This window comes from Chiloscyllium punctatum, chromosome 19, assembly GCF_047496795.1.
Source record: "Chiloscyllium punctatum isolate Juve2018m chromosome 19, sChiPun1.3, whole genome shotgun sequence".
Classification (NCBI taxonomy): Eukaryota; Metazoa; Chordata; class Chondrichthyes; order Orectolobiformes; family Hemiscylliidae; genus Chiloscyllium; species Chiloscyllium punctatum.
This window is the reverse complement of record NC_092757.1, coordinates 79,705,742-79,723,449: the sequence shown is the minus strand read 5'-3', so window position 1 is coordinate 79,723,449 and position 17,708 is coordinate 79,705,742. Positions and strand designations below refer to the sequence as shown.

The 17,708-nt window shown below is 43.2% G+C and overlaps 1 protein-coding gene across 1 annotated transcript in view; it reads right to left on the bottom strand.

Annotated features, from left to right (window-relative positions):
* Positions 1-17,321, bottom strand: part of dusp14 (dual specificity phosphatase 14) — a 35,798-nt gene extending 18,477 nt beyond the window's left edge. Inside the window, exon 1 of the mRNA XM_072589783.1 lies at positions 17,145-17,321. The gene's annotated coding sequence lies outside the window, so the exon portion shown is untranslated. The remainder of the gene's footprint in view (positions 1-17,144) is intronic.
* Between the last annotated feature and the right edge of the window lie 387 nt (positions 17,322-17,708).

Here is a 17,708-nt window from a genome sequence, read left to right as displayed (position 1 = left end):
TGGTCAAACCGGATTTCATTGTGATCGGACTTGTCCAGTAGTATCATTCACTAGGATAATACTTGCCACTTTAAAACTCTACTGAGCTGTGGTCTTGTAGCATGCAGGAATGGAGTGCTTTATTATGTGAAGACTTGCAATGGAATCAACTACTTTACCATCAGCAAGTGCCCCCACTCCCTGACCTTATGGTGGAGGTAAGGCCACTGATAAGCAACTGAAGATGGCTGGGCCTTGGGCATGTCCCAAAGGAACTCTTTTGGCGATGCCCTGTGGCTTCGAGCCTACCACAAACATAATTTGTTCCACTTTGTGCTCCAGCCTTTTCCTCAATCTGTGACATCAAGGTGAGCAACTCTCGTCTCACAGAGTCATAGAGATGTACAGCACGGAAACAAACGCTTCGGTTCAACTCATCCATGCCAACCAGATATCCCAACCCAATCTAGTCCCACCTGCCAGCACCCAGCCCATATCCCACCACACCATTCCTATTCATATACCCATCCAGATGCCTTTCGTTGTAATTGTACCAGCCTCCACCACTTCCTCTGGCAGCTCATTCCATACCCATACCACCCTCTGCATGAAACACTTGCCCCTTAGCTCTCTTTTATATCTTTCCCCTCTCACCCTAAACCTTATGCCCTCTAGTTCTGCACTCCCCCACCCCAGGGAAAAGACCTTGTCTATTTATCATATCCATGCCTCGCATGATTTTATAAACCTCTATAAGATCACCCTTCAGCCTCCGACACTCCAGGGAAAACAGCCCTAGTCTATTCAGCCTCTCCCTATAGCTCAAATCCTCCAACCCTGGCAACATCCCTGCAAATCTTTTCTCAACCCTTTCAAGTTTTACAACATCTTTCCGATAGGAAGGAGACCAGAATCACACGTAATATTCCAACAGTGGCCTAACCAATGTCCTGTACAGCTGCAACATGACCTTCCAACTCCTGTACTCAATACTCTGACCAACAAAGGAAAGCATACCAAAAGCCGCCTTCACTATCCTATCTACCTGCAACTCCACTTTCAAGGAGCTATGAACCCGCACTCCAAGCTCTTTGTTCAGCAAATGTCCCTAGGACCTTTACCATTAAGTGTATAAATCCTGCTAAGAAAATCGCTTTTCCAAAATGCAGCATCCCACATTTATCTAAATTAGATTCCATCTGCTACCCCTCAGCCTACTGGTCCATCTGATCAAGATTCATTGTCATCCGAGGTAACCTTCTTCTCTGTCCAATACACCTCCAATTTTGGTGTCATCTGTAAACTGACTAACTATACCTCTTATGCTCACATCTAAATCATTTACATAAAATGATGAAAAGTAGTGGGACCCAGCACTGATCCTTGTGGCACTCCACTGATCACAAGCCTCCAGTCTTGAAAAACAACCCTCCACCACCACCCTCTCTCTTCTACCTTTTGAGCCAGTTCTGTATCCAAATGGCTAGTTCTCCCTGTATTCCATGAGATCTAACCTTGCTAACCAGTCTCCCATGGGGAACCTTGTTGAATGCCTTACTGAAGTCTATATAGATGACATCCATCTCTCTGCCCTCAATCCTCTGTTACTTTTTCAAAAAACTCAATCAAGTTTGAGAGACATGATTTCCCACACACAAAGCCATGTTGACTATCCCTAATCAGTACTTGCCTTTCCAAATACATGTACATCCTGTTCTTCTGGATTCCATCCAACAACTTGCCCACCACCGTCAGGCTCACGGGTCCATAGTTCCCTGGCTTGTCCTTACCACCTTCCTCAAACAGTAGCAAGTTATCCAACCTCCAGTCTTCTGGCACCTCACCTGTGACTAACGATGATACAAGTATCTTAGTAAGAGGCCCAGCAATCACTTCTCTAGCTTCCCACAGAGTTCTAGGGTACACCTAATCAGGTCCTGGGGATTTATCCACCTTTATGCATTTCAAGACATGCAGCACTTCCTCCTCTGTAATACGGTCATTTTTCCAAGATGTCACCATCTATTTCCCGACATTCCATATCTTCCATGTCCTTTTCCACAGTCAACACTGATGCAAAATACTTGTTTAGTATCTCCCCCATCTCTTGCGGCTCATCTCAAGTTCTGCTCCTTTATTCACGTTTGGTACAGGGCTGTAGCGGGGTCAGGGTCTCAAGGAGTGGGGGTTGTTGCTGCTGGATAGCACTGCTGACATCTTCCATGAATTTACTGACAGCCGTGAGGAGACTGACGGGACACTAACTGGCTTGATTGGGTTTTTCCTGCTTTTTACGGACAGGACATACGTGAACAAAATCTCCACTTTGTTGGGTAGATACTACATTGGGACAGCTTGGTCAGAGACGCAGCTAGCTTTGCGGCAGTATCCAATTCTGTCAGCTATTTCTTGACACCACTACATCTAGTGCACCAAAATAATGACAGTCAAGGACATCTGGCTGAAAGTGTCTGCTAATTCTTCCATTTCTTTTTTTAATGTCTGTGCTTTTGAAAAACAGTAGAAATGGAATTCTTGAGTACTGAGTAGATCTTAAGACGTTTAAAAGCATAACTTAAAAAACATATTCTTTGATGTGATGTGCCAACGTTTGTTGGCATTCCTAACTGCCCTTGGCTAATGATGACATTCATCTACTGTTCATTGTTGAAAACCTCATCTGGTTGACTCATGTCCTTTGGGTAAGGAAATCTGCCATCCTTACATGGCCTGGCCTACATGTGACTCCAGACCTACAGCAATGTGGTTGATTCTTAACTGCCCTTTGGGCAGTTAGGGGTGGACAATAAATGCTGGCCCAGCCAAGGATACTCTCATTCCGAGAGTGAACAAAAAAAAATGAAGGTCCTTCTTACATTACTGGAGACAGTGGAGTAGGTACACCCACAGCACTGTTAGGAAGTGAGTTTTGACTCAGCCAAGAAAAAAAATGCAAATTGAGGAATAATTCAACCAACTCTTTATCTTTCAATATGTAATTTGTGTTAACAGAAATTCTGAGTAGACAAAGTCAAATCAAGAACTAGCACATATAAGATGGGCTGAATGGATTCTGCGTGTTGTAGGTGTAGCTAGCTTCAAATAACTGACCTGCCCCTTTCCATTTTTACATATTTTAGAGTTTCCAGTTTTCAGGAACAAACTGGCAAAGAAACGTGATAAAAATGAATAAGATTTATCTCTATTCACAATTGAAACTTGCCACAAGCCTAGCAGTTTGATTTGAATAATTTTTTTAAAAAAAAGATTCCCTTCAGCATATTTTATTTCTGACCAACAGCTCCATTGTCAAGACTTTTCCTAAATTAACTTAAGGTCCACTGCTTTCATTTGCAAGTCATGTCACCGTAGTCTTAGCTGACAACAGGCTGCCCCCTCATTACAGAGAGGTGACTGGTGGCAATTTAACTAGAGTCACCACACCTCAGGCAAGGGGAGAGATTGAGAAATGGAGTCCTTCATGGTAAACTTAGCCAGTGTGGGAATTGAACCCACACAGTCAGCATCACACTGCTTTGTATACCAACCATCCAGTCAACTGAACTAAACCAAGCCCCTCAACAGAGCTGTAACCAATGTCTTCTGCAAAGTTCGATTTCCTTATACAGAGAGTTGCAAAGGACAAAGTTCCAGATAATTCTGCACATAGGGAGCATTCACATATCATTGTTCAGTAGACAAGAGGTGTGAGAGAGTTTTAATCTCCGAATATTGCTATGCACTGTTTGTCACTGTACGTACTCTAGTTTGGATATCTCACAACTGCAGGTACATACCTGACTGAGTGTGCACCGAGTTAAAACCAAAGGGAACCCTGCTGGGTGTCTTTTGATGAGGCAACTATACTGAAAAAGATACATCAGCCAGAAATGTGACGTTTTGTTTGCCATTTCAGCACAGATGCATTCTACTTCCATAACTTTTGGGTGGCATGGTGGATCAGTGGTTAGCACTGCTGCCTCACAGTGCCAAGGTGCCAGGTTCAATTCCTGCATCAGGCGACCGTCTGTGTGGAGTTTGCACATTCTCCCTGTGTCTGTGCGGGTTTCCTCCGGGTGCTCCGGTTTCCTCCCACAGTCCAAAGATGTGCAAGTCAGGTGAATTGGCCATGCTAAATTGCCCATAGTATTAGGTGCATTAGTCAGAGGGAAATGGGTGTCTAGGTGGGTTACTCTTTGGCGGGTTGCTGTGGACTGGTTGGGATGAAAGGCCTGTTTCCACACTGTAGGGATTGATTTAGAAAACCCATTTCTCCTTGAGCTCTCCCAATAACTCTTTGCAAAGATTTAATCTCCACCCAGCTGGCATTCAGCAATAACCCCAAACGGATTCCCCTGGCATTCATTTAGGAAACTGGAAATCATAATAATACTGGGATTAGTGGAATTTTGACTGGTGCAGACCCGATAGGTCAAAGGGCCTCTTTCTGTGCTGTCGACCTCTACTAACCCTTTCCAAGTCATACATTAATAATCCCCACATGCCACTGGCCTCAGGTCTGATTAAATGAACCCAACGGTAACTCACTCTGGTGGAGGACAGACACGGTCATTTCCAAAATCCAGTTAAACTACATCTGTGCAAAGTGTGTTAGACTGGTGTCAAATCCATAAGAAATGGAGCTTGTGATATACAAAGAATCATAAAATTTTAAGTACAGAAGGAGGCCATTCAACCCATTGTCTCTGTACTGGCTGTGGAAAGAGCTATCCAACTAGCCCCATATTCATCACTTTCAATATATATCCAATTCTCTTATGAAACTGCACATGGCATCCACCTCCACCACTCTCCCAAGCAGTGCATCCCAAATCCTAACAATTCTCTGCACAAAGAAGTCTCTCTTCATCTCACTCCTTGCTCTCTTGCTGACAATCTGGAAATCGTGACCCTTAGTTACTGACATACCAACTAGTGCAAACGGAATATCCTCTTTGCCCTTTCAACATTGTTCATAATTTTGAACACCTCAAGAAGATTACCTCTTAAAAATTCTCTGCTCAAAGGAGCATAAGAGTCAAGATTAGAGTAGTGCTGGAAAAGCACATCAGGTCAGGCAGCATCTGAGGAGCAGGAAGGAAGGTGCTTGATGAAGGGCTTTTGCCCGAAATGTTGATTTTCCTGCTCCTCAGATGCTGCCTGATCTGCTGTGCTTTTCCAGCACCACTCTAATCTCCAGCATCTGCAGTACCCACCTCCTCCAAGGAGAATAAGCCTAACTTCTCTATTATTTCCTTTATCTAAAATCCTCATTCCAGGTATCAGTTCTAGTAAACCTCCAATTAATTCTCTCCAGGGCTTTAACATCCTTCCTTAAATAAGGCGCCCAGAACTGAACACATACACTAAATGTGGTCTGACCAATGATTTGTAGAGGTGGAGCATTAATTATGTGTCTCTTATGTGTCTCTATTTATAAACCCAAGGATCCTACAAGACTTCTTAAACACTGTCAACTCGCTTGGCACCTTCAGAGAATTGTGTACCTGAACGCCAAGGTCCCTCTGCTCCTGGAATACTTCTAGTGACAAAACATCAGCAGATTGAATATTCAAAAGATTAAAACTCTCTCTCACCTTGTCTACTGAACAAAGAAATATGGACGCTGCCAACATACAGAATTATCTACTCTTGTGCTCCCCGCAAAGTTGTTCTGTTGAGCCTGTATTGTCTCTCCCAGTTTCCTCTACCAAAATGCACTACCTCACATTTTTCTCGACATTGAAATTCGTCTGCCAGCTCTGCCCATTTGGCCAACTTGTCAATGTCCCATTGAAGCAAATTCCTGCACAGTTTGTGAAATCTGAGAATTACAAGGGACGGGGCAGGGAAACGTGTCATGCCTCCACTTTCACAGATGGAAATAACAGAAGGTTTACATGATTCATTCCTTGGATAATGGACTTACTTTATGATGAAAGGTTGACTAGACTGGCACTATACCCCTTTGGAGTTTAAAAGAACGAAAGCTGACCTGACTGAAGTATTGAAGCTCCTGAGGGGTCTGAATGTTTGAATGAGACTAAAACCAGGGATCATAAGTGGTCTTCCTTTAGAAGAACATTTAAAAAGAGTTTTGTTTTCCTCTGGGAGGGCTGTTTGAGTGTAGAATTCTTTTCCCTAGAAGGCAGTGAAGATTGGATCTTTAAATTTATTCAAGGTTGACTTAGATAGATCTTTGACCAACAAGAGGTAGGCGTTATGGGTGCAAGCAGCAAGGACTGGAGCAGAGACCACAACCTGATCACCCATGATCCTAATGAACAGTAGAACAGATTCAAAAGGGCTGAATGGCCTGGACCCGATCCTAAATGCTCCCTCATTCTTCAGTTGATGAATGGATAAATATAGGCTAAGACACCGGGTAGAACTCCCGTGCCGTTCTTCAAAATAGTGCAACTGGATCAGCTCCATCAAGCTGAGCAGAGAGAGATTTAGCCTTAAATTAACATCTCTTACAAGAGGCAACACCTCAAGCAATACAAACCTCCCTCAGGATTGTACTGGGATGTCACTTTGTAGTCAGTATTTGAGGTAAACACCTAAACCTAAAATCCTTGGTCACCCAAAGATAAGACAGCAATCAGGACCTGATCCAGTGTACCCTAAAACTCTGTGGGAAGCTAGGGAAGTGATTGCTGGATCTCTTACTGAGATTTTTGTATCATCGATAGTCACATGTGAGGTGCCGGAAGACTGGAGGTTGGCTAACATGGTGCCACTGCTTCAGAAGGGTGGTAAGGACGAGCCACGGAACTATAGACCAGTGAGCCTGACCTCGGTGGTGGGCAAGTTGTTGGAGGGAATCCTGAGAGACAGGATGTACATGCATTTGGAAAGGCAAGGACTGATTAAGTATAGTCAACATGGCTTGGTGTGTGGGAAAAGTTGAAGAGTTCCGAGGTGCGCCGATTTTCCTGCTCTTCGGATGCTGCCTGACATGCTGTGCTTTTCCAGCACCACTCTAATTTAGACTCTGATTTCCAGCATCTGTAGCCCTCACTTTTGCCTTTATGCGTGGGAAATGTTGTCTCACAAACTTGATTGAGTTTTTTGAAGAAGTAACAAAGAGGATTGAAGAGGCAGAGCAGTAGATGTCATTTATATGGACTTCAGTAAGGCGTTCGACAGGGTTCCCCCTGGGAGGCTGGTGAGCAAGGTTAGATCTCATGGAATACAGGGAGAACTAGCCATTTGAATACAGAACTGGCACAAAGGTAGAAGACAGAGGGTGGTGGTGGAGGGTGGTTTTTCAAACTGGAGGCCTGTGACCATTGGTGTGCCACAAGGATTGGTGCTGGCTCCACTACGTTTCATCATTTATATCTTCACATCCAAATCATTTATATAAATGATTTGGATGTGAAAATAAGAGGTATATAGTTAGTAAGTTTCCTGATGACACCAAAATTGAAGGTGCAGTGGACAGCAAAGAAGGTTACCTCAGATTATAACAGGATCTTGATCAGATGGGCCAATGGGCTAAGACATGGCAGATGGAGTTTAATTCATATAAATGCGAGGTGCTGCATTTTGGGGAAGCAAATCTTAGCAGGACTTGTACACTTAATGGTAAAGGTCCTAGGGACTGTTTCTGAACAAAGAGCTTGGAGTGCGGGTTCATAACTCCTTAAAAGTGGAGTTGCAGGTAGATAGGATAGTGAAGGCGGCTTTTGGTATGCTTTCCTTTGTTGGTCAGAGTATTGAGTACTAGAGTTGGGAGGTCATGTTGCAGCTGTACAGGACATTGGTTCGGCCACTGTTGGAATATTAGGTACGATTCTGGTCTCCTTCCTATCGGAAAGATATTGTAAAACTTGAAAGGGTTGAGAAGAGATTTAGAAGGATGTTGCCAGGGTTGGAGGATCTGAGCTATAGGGAGAGGCTGAACAGGCTGGGGCTGTTTTCTCTGGAGTGGAGGCCGAGAGGTGACCTTATAGAGGTTTACAAAATCATGAGGCACATGGATAGGATAAATAGTCAAAGTCTTTTCCCTGGGGTGGGGGAGTTGAGAACTAGAGGGCATAGGTTTAGGGTGAGAGGGGAAAGATATAAAAATAGACCTAAGGGTCAACTTTTTCATGCAAAGGGTGGTACGTGTATGGAAATGAGCTGCCAGAGGATGTGGTGGAGGCTGGTACAATTGCAACATTTAAAAGGCATCTGGATTTGGAGGAATATGGGCCAGGTGCTGGCAGGTGGGACAAGATTGGGTTGGGATATCTGGTCGGCATGGACGAGTTGGACAGAAGGGTCGGTTTCCGTGCTGTACATCTCTATGACTCAGCCATAATGACACAACTTCCCTAGCTTTTTTTTTCCAAATAAATCTCTTCTTGGTTTCATCCTCTCACTCCACAAGACATTCAACTCCAATCACATTCACTTGATTTTGTTCCAGCACCTTGCTCAAGTGACCAAGGGGCACAGAAGATTCCAGGACCTGAGCATATAATCTAGGCTAACATTGGCTGAGGGAGTGCTGCAGAAGAACATCGGAAATAGGGAGGAGGAGCAGCAGGAAGCGAGGAAGACGACGACATTAGTTTTCCTCAAGCCTGCCCTCTCATTCAATAATACCATGGCTGCTTTACACAGGGCTTTACTTTGGATGCAACATTACACAGCGACCACCATGTGTCTGCTCCGCTAGACATGATCGGTTATTGTATTAGTTTTGAAAAGCTGGGTGTTCCTCAGTGCCCTGGCCACCATTTATTTCAAATGAACCTCATTCTAACAATCATGCAACTGAATCCACCAAAAACTCAATCAAACAGCCATTTATCTGAGTGCTATGGAGACCAACTTGTCATCGAGTCCATTCCAGACATCAATCTTGGCACCTAGAACCTAATGGTTATTGACCAACATCCTTCTGTCCACCATCACTCATACAGCCACAAAAAAAATTGAGTAAAAATTAGAAAGTTCTTTTCTGATCTTCTTGGAACCAGAACCAAAAAGGAATTTCTTCCTTCAATCCAAAGGCATGTAGATTCCAGAAAAATGTCTAATGTTCTTCCCACAATTCTGAACAATGAAGAACCTCGCCGCACTGCACCTGAACAGGCTGGATTTATCAGAGCAGTTTCAGTATTTGCCATCTCTCAGATGGACAATGGTCAGTAGGAGGTTCCTTTGTGTAACATTGTAATGGCACCAGTGCTTTAATAAGAAAACAAATGCATTTGGGTCTGTATTAAAGACACAAATATAAAGACATGCAATATATTCAAATCAAAACAAAATTAACCTCCTTGGGGAATCAACGTTCTCCAGATACTACCCCAGAACAAAAACAAAATGGAGTCCTGATGGGATCATACAGGACCAAAGACCAAAATATCCTGCAATTATAAAACAAGCAATACAACACATGTTGGCAAATTTCATTCCTGCTTATAATAACAATTAAGTTCAATGTTGTGAACTCAACCCATTCTTTATATGCCAATTTATTTCACACCCTGCCACAAAGTGGCTTCAAATAAAGCCCAGTGGAACGGCTATGATACAAACGGGAGTCAAAGATGCAAATGCTGCTTTTAGCATCTGCCTTACTCATCCCTCCCCCCCCATGGTCACATTCAATCCCAGTGAGGCTGGAGTGTAGGGCAACATTTCATTGCAACATTACAAAAAAAAGAGCACAAGTATCAACCTGAATCCTCCAAAGGATACAGCTGATTTGGGACGGTTCTCAATTAACTGAAGGTTCAAAATGAGTATGCAGTTGTTCTCTCTCACACACAAACTGCTGGAAGAAGGCTGACTGTGCATACACAGGGCAGTATTAGTGCTCCTTTGATGCTGGAGAGGTCACATTTCCCTGCAATGCTTATAACCATTCTTTGTGTTGACCTACGCCAGCCATTGTTTCCCCGACAATAGCATATTCCAGAGCTAGAAATAGAGACTGGCACCATGGCTCTTCTCAGAAGCAGCTGCCAGCCACAGAAATAGCATCAGTTAGATCCGTTATAATCCTGTTGACACAAAATTCACAGGAATTACATGACCACAACCCTGTAACTATGCATTTGTCCACAACAACTGTGTCCCACTGATGCATGGAAGCAGACGTGATTGAAGTAAGGGGGCTGTGCTGGGAGTCTGATCTTCGTTATACCTCTGCCAGACTTAATTCCACTAGGAATGAAAAACCAGTTTTTCTAACACTTCTAATCTCACTTTAAGGGATTAAAAACACACACACACACACACACACCGAAGTGTGGGGGGAGGGTGGGGGGGGGAAGAAAACCAGATTTTGGATGTAAGTATTTATTTATCACAATCCATTTTAATACAATAGGAACATCTCTAGGGCTGCAGCATTAGATCACTGGACATGAATGAATGGCCTCTTCACATATTCAGCCCAATTTGTTCAGCATGCTGAGTTGCTGAAATCGGGTGCCCACAAATTTAATTAACACCATCCTCCTACTTCCCAGCACAGGAGCTGACAGTGGAATGTCAGCAATAGAGATTACACATATCTCCTGAATCAGCTAAGTGGAATCCCTGAAGTCGCAGAAAGTCCCTGGTTTGATTCTGAAAGCCACAACTTAGTCCAGTCCGATCCAAATGATTTAATTTTAAGTGCTGAATAGTTAACACCATGTCCTTCCCTTTTTGTTAAGAGATCTAACCTCAGGTAATACTTTGTTATTTTCCATTTTCAACTTAGTTGGTAATAAAAGGGTTGAATGTTGGGCAGGTAATAACAGGCACTAGATAGGATACAAGAACACAAATTTCTGATTCAGTTAAATGTTAATCTATAATATCACAAGAGTGATTAGACTAATTGACAAATACAACCAATTCATCATAAAAACAGCACATTAATACCGAGGAATAATTTTCCAAAACTAAGTATCTGCCACACTTCTGTTCCACATTTAGATTTTGACCAAAGTGCGGATTTTGTGCCAGATATAAATGGGTGAGCAAATGTGTTTTAACTCATAGTGTAACACTATCAGCTCCCACTGTGTTACACTCACATTTGAGAATCATGCAGACAGACATGAGCAAAATCCACCCTGGCTCATTGTGACACAGGAGGCGGAAAACTGGTCATCACAACAGCATTTTGGGGAAACTGAAGCTGTTGAAAAATGAAGTGACCTTCGATGATAACAATATGAAAGGGAAAAATAAATCTAACCAAACCAGCGAACTTAATGCAGTGCACTTAATGAATAAGATAATGAAATAAATTAAACTCCCTTTGGAATGACATGACTATAGAAACAGTTTAAAAAAAAAAAAATTTATTTGTGGGTGTTGCTGGCTGGTCAGCATTTATTGCCCGTCCCTATTTGCCCTTGAGAAGGTGGTGGTGAGCTGTCTTCTTGAACCGCTGCAGTCCACCTGCTGTGTAATGCATATTATAACATTTGAATAGGTTAGAGGCACAACAGGTCAAATAGCCTCTTTCAACATCATTCACCTGTATGATTCTAAACTCTAAAAGATCACAAAATAGCAATACATCATTTTATACTAGAGATCAGAAACAGATGTGGTTATCATGATACACTGAGTAACAATAATTCGAACTCGCGCTGTTTGGTTTATGTTTCCATTCAATCTCCCTCAAAATGCCATAAAATACACTGGTTTGACTGAAACATTTTGAAAGGTTGCTTTTATACCTGGCATGAGGAAGGTAATATGGCTGGGCTAGTAATCCAGAGTGAAGCTCAGAGGACAAGGGTTTGAATTCTACCATGGCAGATGGTGAAACTCTAATTCAATTTTCAAGAAAAAAATCTGAAATTAAAAACTAACCAAATGATGATCATGTAACAATCATAACATTCCCATCCGATTTTCTGGATGCCCGTTAGGGAAAGAAATCTGCCATCCTTACCCAGACTGGACAACATGTAACTCCTAACCCACAGCAATTCTTAACTACACTCTGGAATGCTCCTTAAGCCATATAGCTCAGTGGCAATAAGAGACAGGCAACAAATGCTGGCCCAGTCAACAGTGCCCACATCCCATGAATAAATAAAAACAACACTGAAGCACATTTTATTGTAAAATGAACAGACACCCTCCTACAAATGTGTGACATTCAGAACCGATTCAGGGCAGCTTTCATTTTGGAACCAGTTAAAATTAAATTTTAATTAGGTAAGGAAATTGACAGTGTTGAACTGTGGGGGAGGGAAGCAGGAATTAAGATGTAGATCAGCAATGATCTAAGCAAACAGCTGAACAGACTCAAGGCAAGTAAATGGTCCACTCCTGTTGCTTGGCTTTGTATTGGAATAAAATTCCATTTTGAGCGCCTAACATAAATTAAATATCAAATAACAGAGTAACATTTTTCAAGAATGAGAATAGCTCTATGTACAATGAAAGCTCCCAGGTATAAGCACAGTGGCTGTGTTACTGAATCCAGAATAATGTCAACATGAATTCAAATCAGAATCTAACAATTTAAAATTAAATCTATGGAATAAATCTGAAGTTTTTTAAAAATGGTTAATAATGGTGACAGTGAAGCTACAAAATTGTCACAAAATAACCCATATGATCCATGAATGCCCATTATAGTTGGAAATTTGCCTTTCTTACATTCTGTGGCCTTCATGATTCCCGAGCCACAGTGCTGTGGTTGACTCTGAACTGGCCAATGATATGGCCCAGTAAGCCGCACAGTTGTACTAAGCCACTGCAGGATACAGACTGGCCATCTCACTCTGACTTGGGCACAGGACAAGACATGCCAAACCAAGTCCATTTCACCAACAGCTGGAGCCTTGTCAAAACTGGGAGAACTGTCCCACAAAAATAGTGAAGCAACTTCTCTTACATAGATAGCCGCACCATGTGCCAAACTCCTCCATCACCAGTACTGGGTCTGTCCTGTCCCAGCAGCATGAGCAATGACAAACCTAGCACTGAGTAACAGTTGCATGCAGTTGAGAGAGAGCATCGCTGGGGGTCCTCAACATTGACTCCCAAAAGTTTCATGATATTAGATCAAAATATGAGCAAAGGATCTTCATGCTAATTACAATATAGTGTCCTTCCCCAGTTGTGTTGAACACCAATTTAGAAGCAGCACTGAGGACAGCAAAGAACAGCTTCTACACTGGGTGACAGGGCAGAACCTCAATGGCCATCACTAAGGGTGGCTCAGGAACCACACCACTGATACAGCTCGGGGTTCTAAAGGATAAGCCTATCAAACTAGGTCTGGTTTTCTTCCTGCCCCCTACAGACCATCAGAAATACCAACCAGACCTTGTTCTCAACAACTGCCCTCTTGTAGGTATATCTGGGATTGACAGTATTGGTCAACAGTGGCCAGAGTCCTTGTGGAGATAGAAGCCATGTCCTCACAGAGGGCACACTCCAATGTGCTGAGCAGGAGCACAAAGCAGGGCAGTTACAAGGCTCTGTGGGCCATCAGCAGCAACACAAGTGTACTCCTGCCCAGTCCACAATCTTGTGGCCCACATTATACCACTCCACGGTGAGTATCAAACCAGGGGATCAATCCTGGTTCACTCTGGCTGTACAGGATCATATCAAGGCAGCACCAAACATCAATAAAAATTTGTAGCAGCCCGGAAAGGAAGGCTAAATAGTAGAAACAGCATTTTCTGTAATATATTTGCAATCTGTGGGGGTCAAAGGCTAGACCTGCAGTTACTGCCCATCCCGAATTGTCCACAGCACAGAGGTTAAGAGTGAACCATATAGCTATGGGTCTGGAGTCACATGTCCATCAGACCAGGTAAGGATGGCCATTTCCTTCCCTAAAGGACAGTGATGAAGCAGACATATTCCCTCTACCACCGCTCCCCCCCCAAACAATAATTTCATGGTCATCATTAGAGACTCAATCTTAGGTTTTTATTGAACGTAGGATTTGAACCCAGGTCCCCAGAACATTACACAGCTCTCTAGATTAATTGGCTAGCAATGACACCGCTAGTCCATCACCTCCCTCTGATAGACAGGGCCAAGCAATCCTGCAGACAACAGATCAAAACAAATCTCTGCAGCTGTACTAGTGGTGATTAATGGTGGACAGTTAAGTAACTAACCAAAGGAGGGGGTTCTATGAACATGTCTATCCTGAATGTCAGAGATATTAGAGAGAGTAAAAGTCATGGCTAAAGTATTTCCAACCACCTGGAGTAGATGATTCATCTGTGTCTCCTCTTAAGGATCCCAACATCACAGATGCCAGACTTCAGCTAATTTGATCTGGCCCTCAAGATATCTATAAACGTCTGAGTGTGCAGATACAGTCCAATGGTAATGGCCCTCGACAATGTTCTGGCTGAATTGCTGAAAATGTCTGCTTTGGGATCATTGATGCACAACTGCATCTTTAACATCTATCCAATAAAATAGCTTCTAATCTACTTACCCACAGCCAGGTCAATCTTAGCTGACTCTCCCTCTGCACTCAAGTAATTGCCTTTGTTTAATTTTAAAATCGTTGTTTGTATGGTGATTTTGACTTTGCTATGAAATTTAAATTGAACTCAGTTGTATTATGATCACTATATCCTAGTGGATACAGTGAGATTACTGATTAACCTTGCCTTATTAGACATGCAAATTATCTCTAAAATAATGTTATCTCCAGTTACTTCCATTTCAGATTGCTCCAGGAAACTGTCACAAAATCATTCTGCAACTCAACTTTTAGACCACCCTTTCCAGTCAAAAGCTGATTAAAGTTGACCACAATGATTACACTGTCTTTGCTCTAAGCTCCAATATGTTTTTATCTAATGCTCTAACAATGTAACTGTTAGATGACATGGAAACTACACCCACTAGTGGAGTATGACACTAGTCCTGCCTAAACTCCACCCATTTTGATTTGATTTAGTGGTTTTCTGAATCAAGAACTTTCTCCACTACTGTCATTACTTTCATGGCTCCCCATTCTCCTTAATTATTTCACCAACCCTTTTAAAAAATATTCCAAGGTACACTTCTTTTTAAAACCTATTTTCTAATCAACCCGTTCAGTAATGTTATTGCACACCTCTGGAACAGGTAGGATCTGAACCCTGGCTTCCTGGCTCCAAGGTAAGGATACTACCACACACAGTGCAACCGCACCTTTGTGATGGCGATTAATCTACTTGCCTGGATAAGTACAGCTCCAAGATTAAAAACCTCAACCTCATCCAGAGCAAAGCAGACTATGACTGGCACCCCATCCATCTCCTGTAAACATTAGTCCCCGCTGCTATCGAAGCTCAGTAGCAGCAGTGTGTCCATCTACCAGATTCACAACCGACCAGGGTTATTTGACCCAGTACCTAGAAGAACATGGGTCGGAGATGCACAAGGACAGCGCTCCCTGCACATTCCACCCAGAGTCACACACCATCATGACTTGGAATCACGATGTATTGCTAACATTTTCACTCACTGAGAATCCTGCAGCTCCATTCCGAACAGCATTGCAGAAGTAGCTTTTACACATGGACTGCAGCAATTCACCACCATCACCTGACACAGTGTTAGTTATAAACCCTGGCTTCAGTGTCAATGCTGTCAGCCCACAGATGGATAAGAAGCCACTACAGTATTCAGTCATACTTGGAACATCAAGAAGAATGTCTATTTGGTACATTATTGCTGAGATAAATTGGTGCAGGGGAATCACGCACACACACACAAAAGCACATGCACTACTCTGGTCTCTTCATCCATTATCACAAGTTCTCAAGACACACAATCCTGATGAATGTACAAACAGAATGCCCAACTTGTCCTGTGGGGGGGTGGGGAAGAGAAAGGGCAGGGCTCCATAGCAAATGACGTCTTCTACTGTACACCTACCCATCCCTCCCTCTCTCTTCAACCGGAGCTAGGCTCAAGACACATGTGTAATGCTTCTCAGTATTCTGTCCAGAATTCTAGAGATTGGGATCCATTCCCTGATTGAGACGGTGCAGAAACTGACCTCGGAAAGTGTTCAAAGCAGCTTGCAAGCTGATGTATTACAAACATTTGATCTTGCAGCTTCTGAACATACATGAAAGACAACATTCGCGTCGGGTTTACAGCTACATAAAGACTACACAAAATACTGGCCACATAAAAAGCGTGCAAATGCTGTCTTTTGTAAAACAAAAAAAGTGTGCGCGCGCGCAGGGAGACAGTCAACTTCCCAGTTAGGGACCAATTAACCGACTCAAAATGCTACCAGGACGGTACAAGAGGTTGGCACAGCCCCAGGCACACCATCTCAGTTTAAACTTCCCCAGTATCATTATTCCACACAGTTTCTCGCCTCAATGGTTTGCAGATGAAGCAGGGCACAGGCCAATTCCCCGCTGACGTTGGAACTCGGGAGTACAGTAAAAGGAAATGTAGCTGCAGTGTAGCAGGTCACTGTGGTAACACTTCCTACACACTGAATGGAGACTGTTCGTTTCACCAGGTTCTCCGGGCCGTTTTGGCTGTAACCCTTTTACTGATCGATACCCCCCCCCATCGAAATGCTTTAATATGCAATGATGCGCGCACACACACGCACATTCCCCATCCCACGGCCGTGTACTTCAAATGGAACTTGTGACCGGGAGATTCACATTGTTGATTTTTTTTTGTTATAAATTGCAAGGGACTATTATGATGTGTTGAATGCTCTCGAACAGTGGGAGACTCCGCGAGGGAATCAGCCCCCCAGCTCCGCCGTTGATGCTCCGAGCTGCGGACTATATGCATTAAAAGCAGCAAATATTTACAAGAAGCAATCCATCTCTCCCTCGAACTCGGATCATTGACGGGCTCGGTTCACAATGCAGCGGAGTGTCGCAGTCACAGATATATTAAAAATTACAAAAATAAACCCCAAAAGCGGGCTGCATTTTCACTTCCATCTTCACTTTACATCTCGCCTCCCAACTTGCTCAACAAAATAAATGATGTTGGAGCCCAGTGGAAATTTTTCTAAGAGATATTTGGCGACCGCGATGATTTCAGGGTAATTTTCCATCCCCGGTCCAGTGTGTAATAATGACATGGATTAGTGTCTCTTTAAGACACCGAGGTTTAATACTCGGACTGAACTTCGCCCTCTCTATTTCTCTCCCTCTCTCGTTTATTAATAGTTTTAATATTTATTTTACCTGGTTCTGCTGAGGTGCCATTCTATAACCACCTTCACTGGGCTTCAGTCTCAGAACGGCTCAGCACCGGACTAGGAGCTGTAAGCTTCCCTCTACAGTCACCGGGATGAGACTGTGTTCACTGTCGATACTCCAAAAGCGAGTGGAGAGACGGGAAAACAGGAGCCAATACAGAACAGCACCACCTCCCAGACTCTGAGAGCAACGTCACCCTGTCCCTGTACCCCCCCCCCCCGAGCTGGCCAGCACAGGGACAGAGCTGCAGTTACGATTTAAAGAGGCACATAGTTCCAAATTCTTGTACTGAGATGGTTCGATTTTTTTTTGCTGCAAAATCCACGCACCTTTAAATAATAAGCACGGCTCCGTTGAAAAAGCCCCTCAAAATGGACAGTATTTCCAATTCAATTTCTAACATCTAGATTTCAATGGTTTCCAAATAAATAAATGCCAATTACAATGAATAACTTTCAAACACGCAGCTGGAGATGACAAGGGGCAGCCTGTGATTTGGAAACCTGATTTGGGATGGGGGGATATTAAACCTACTGACGGCTCTTGCGA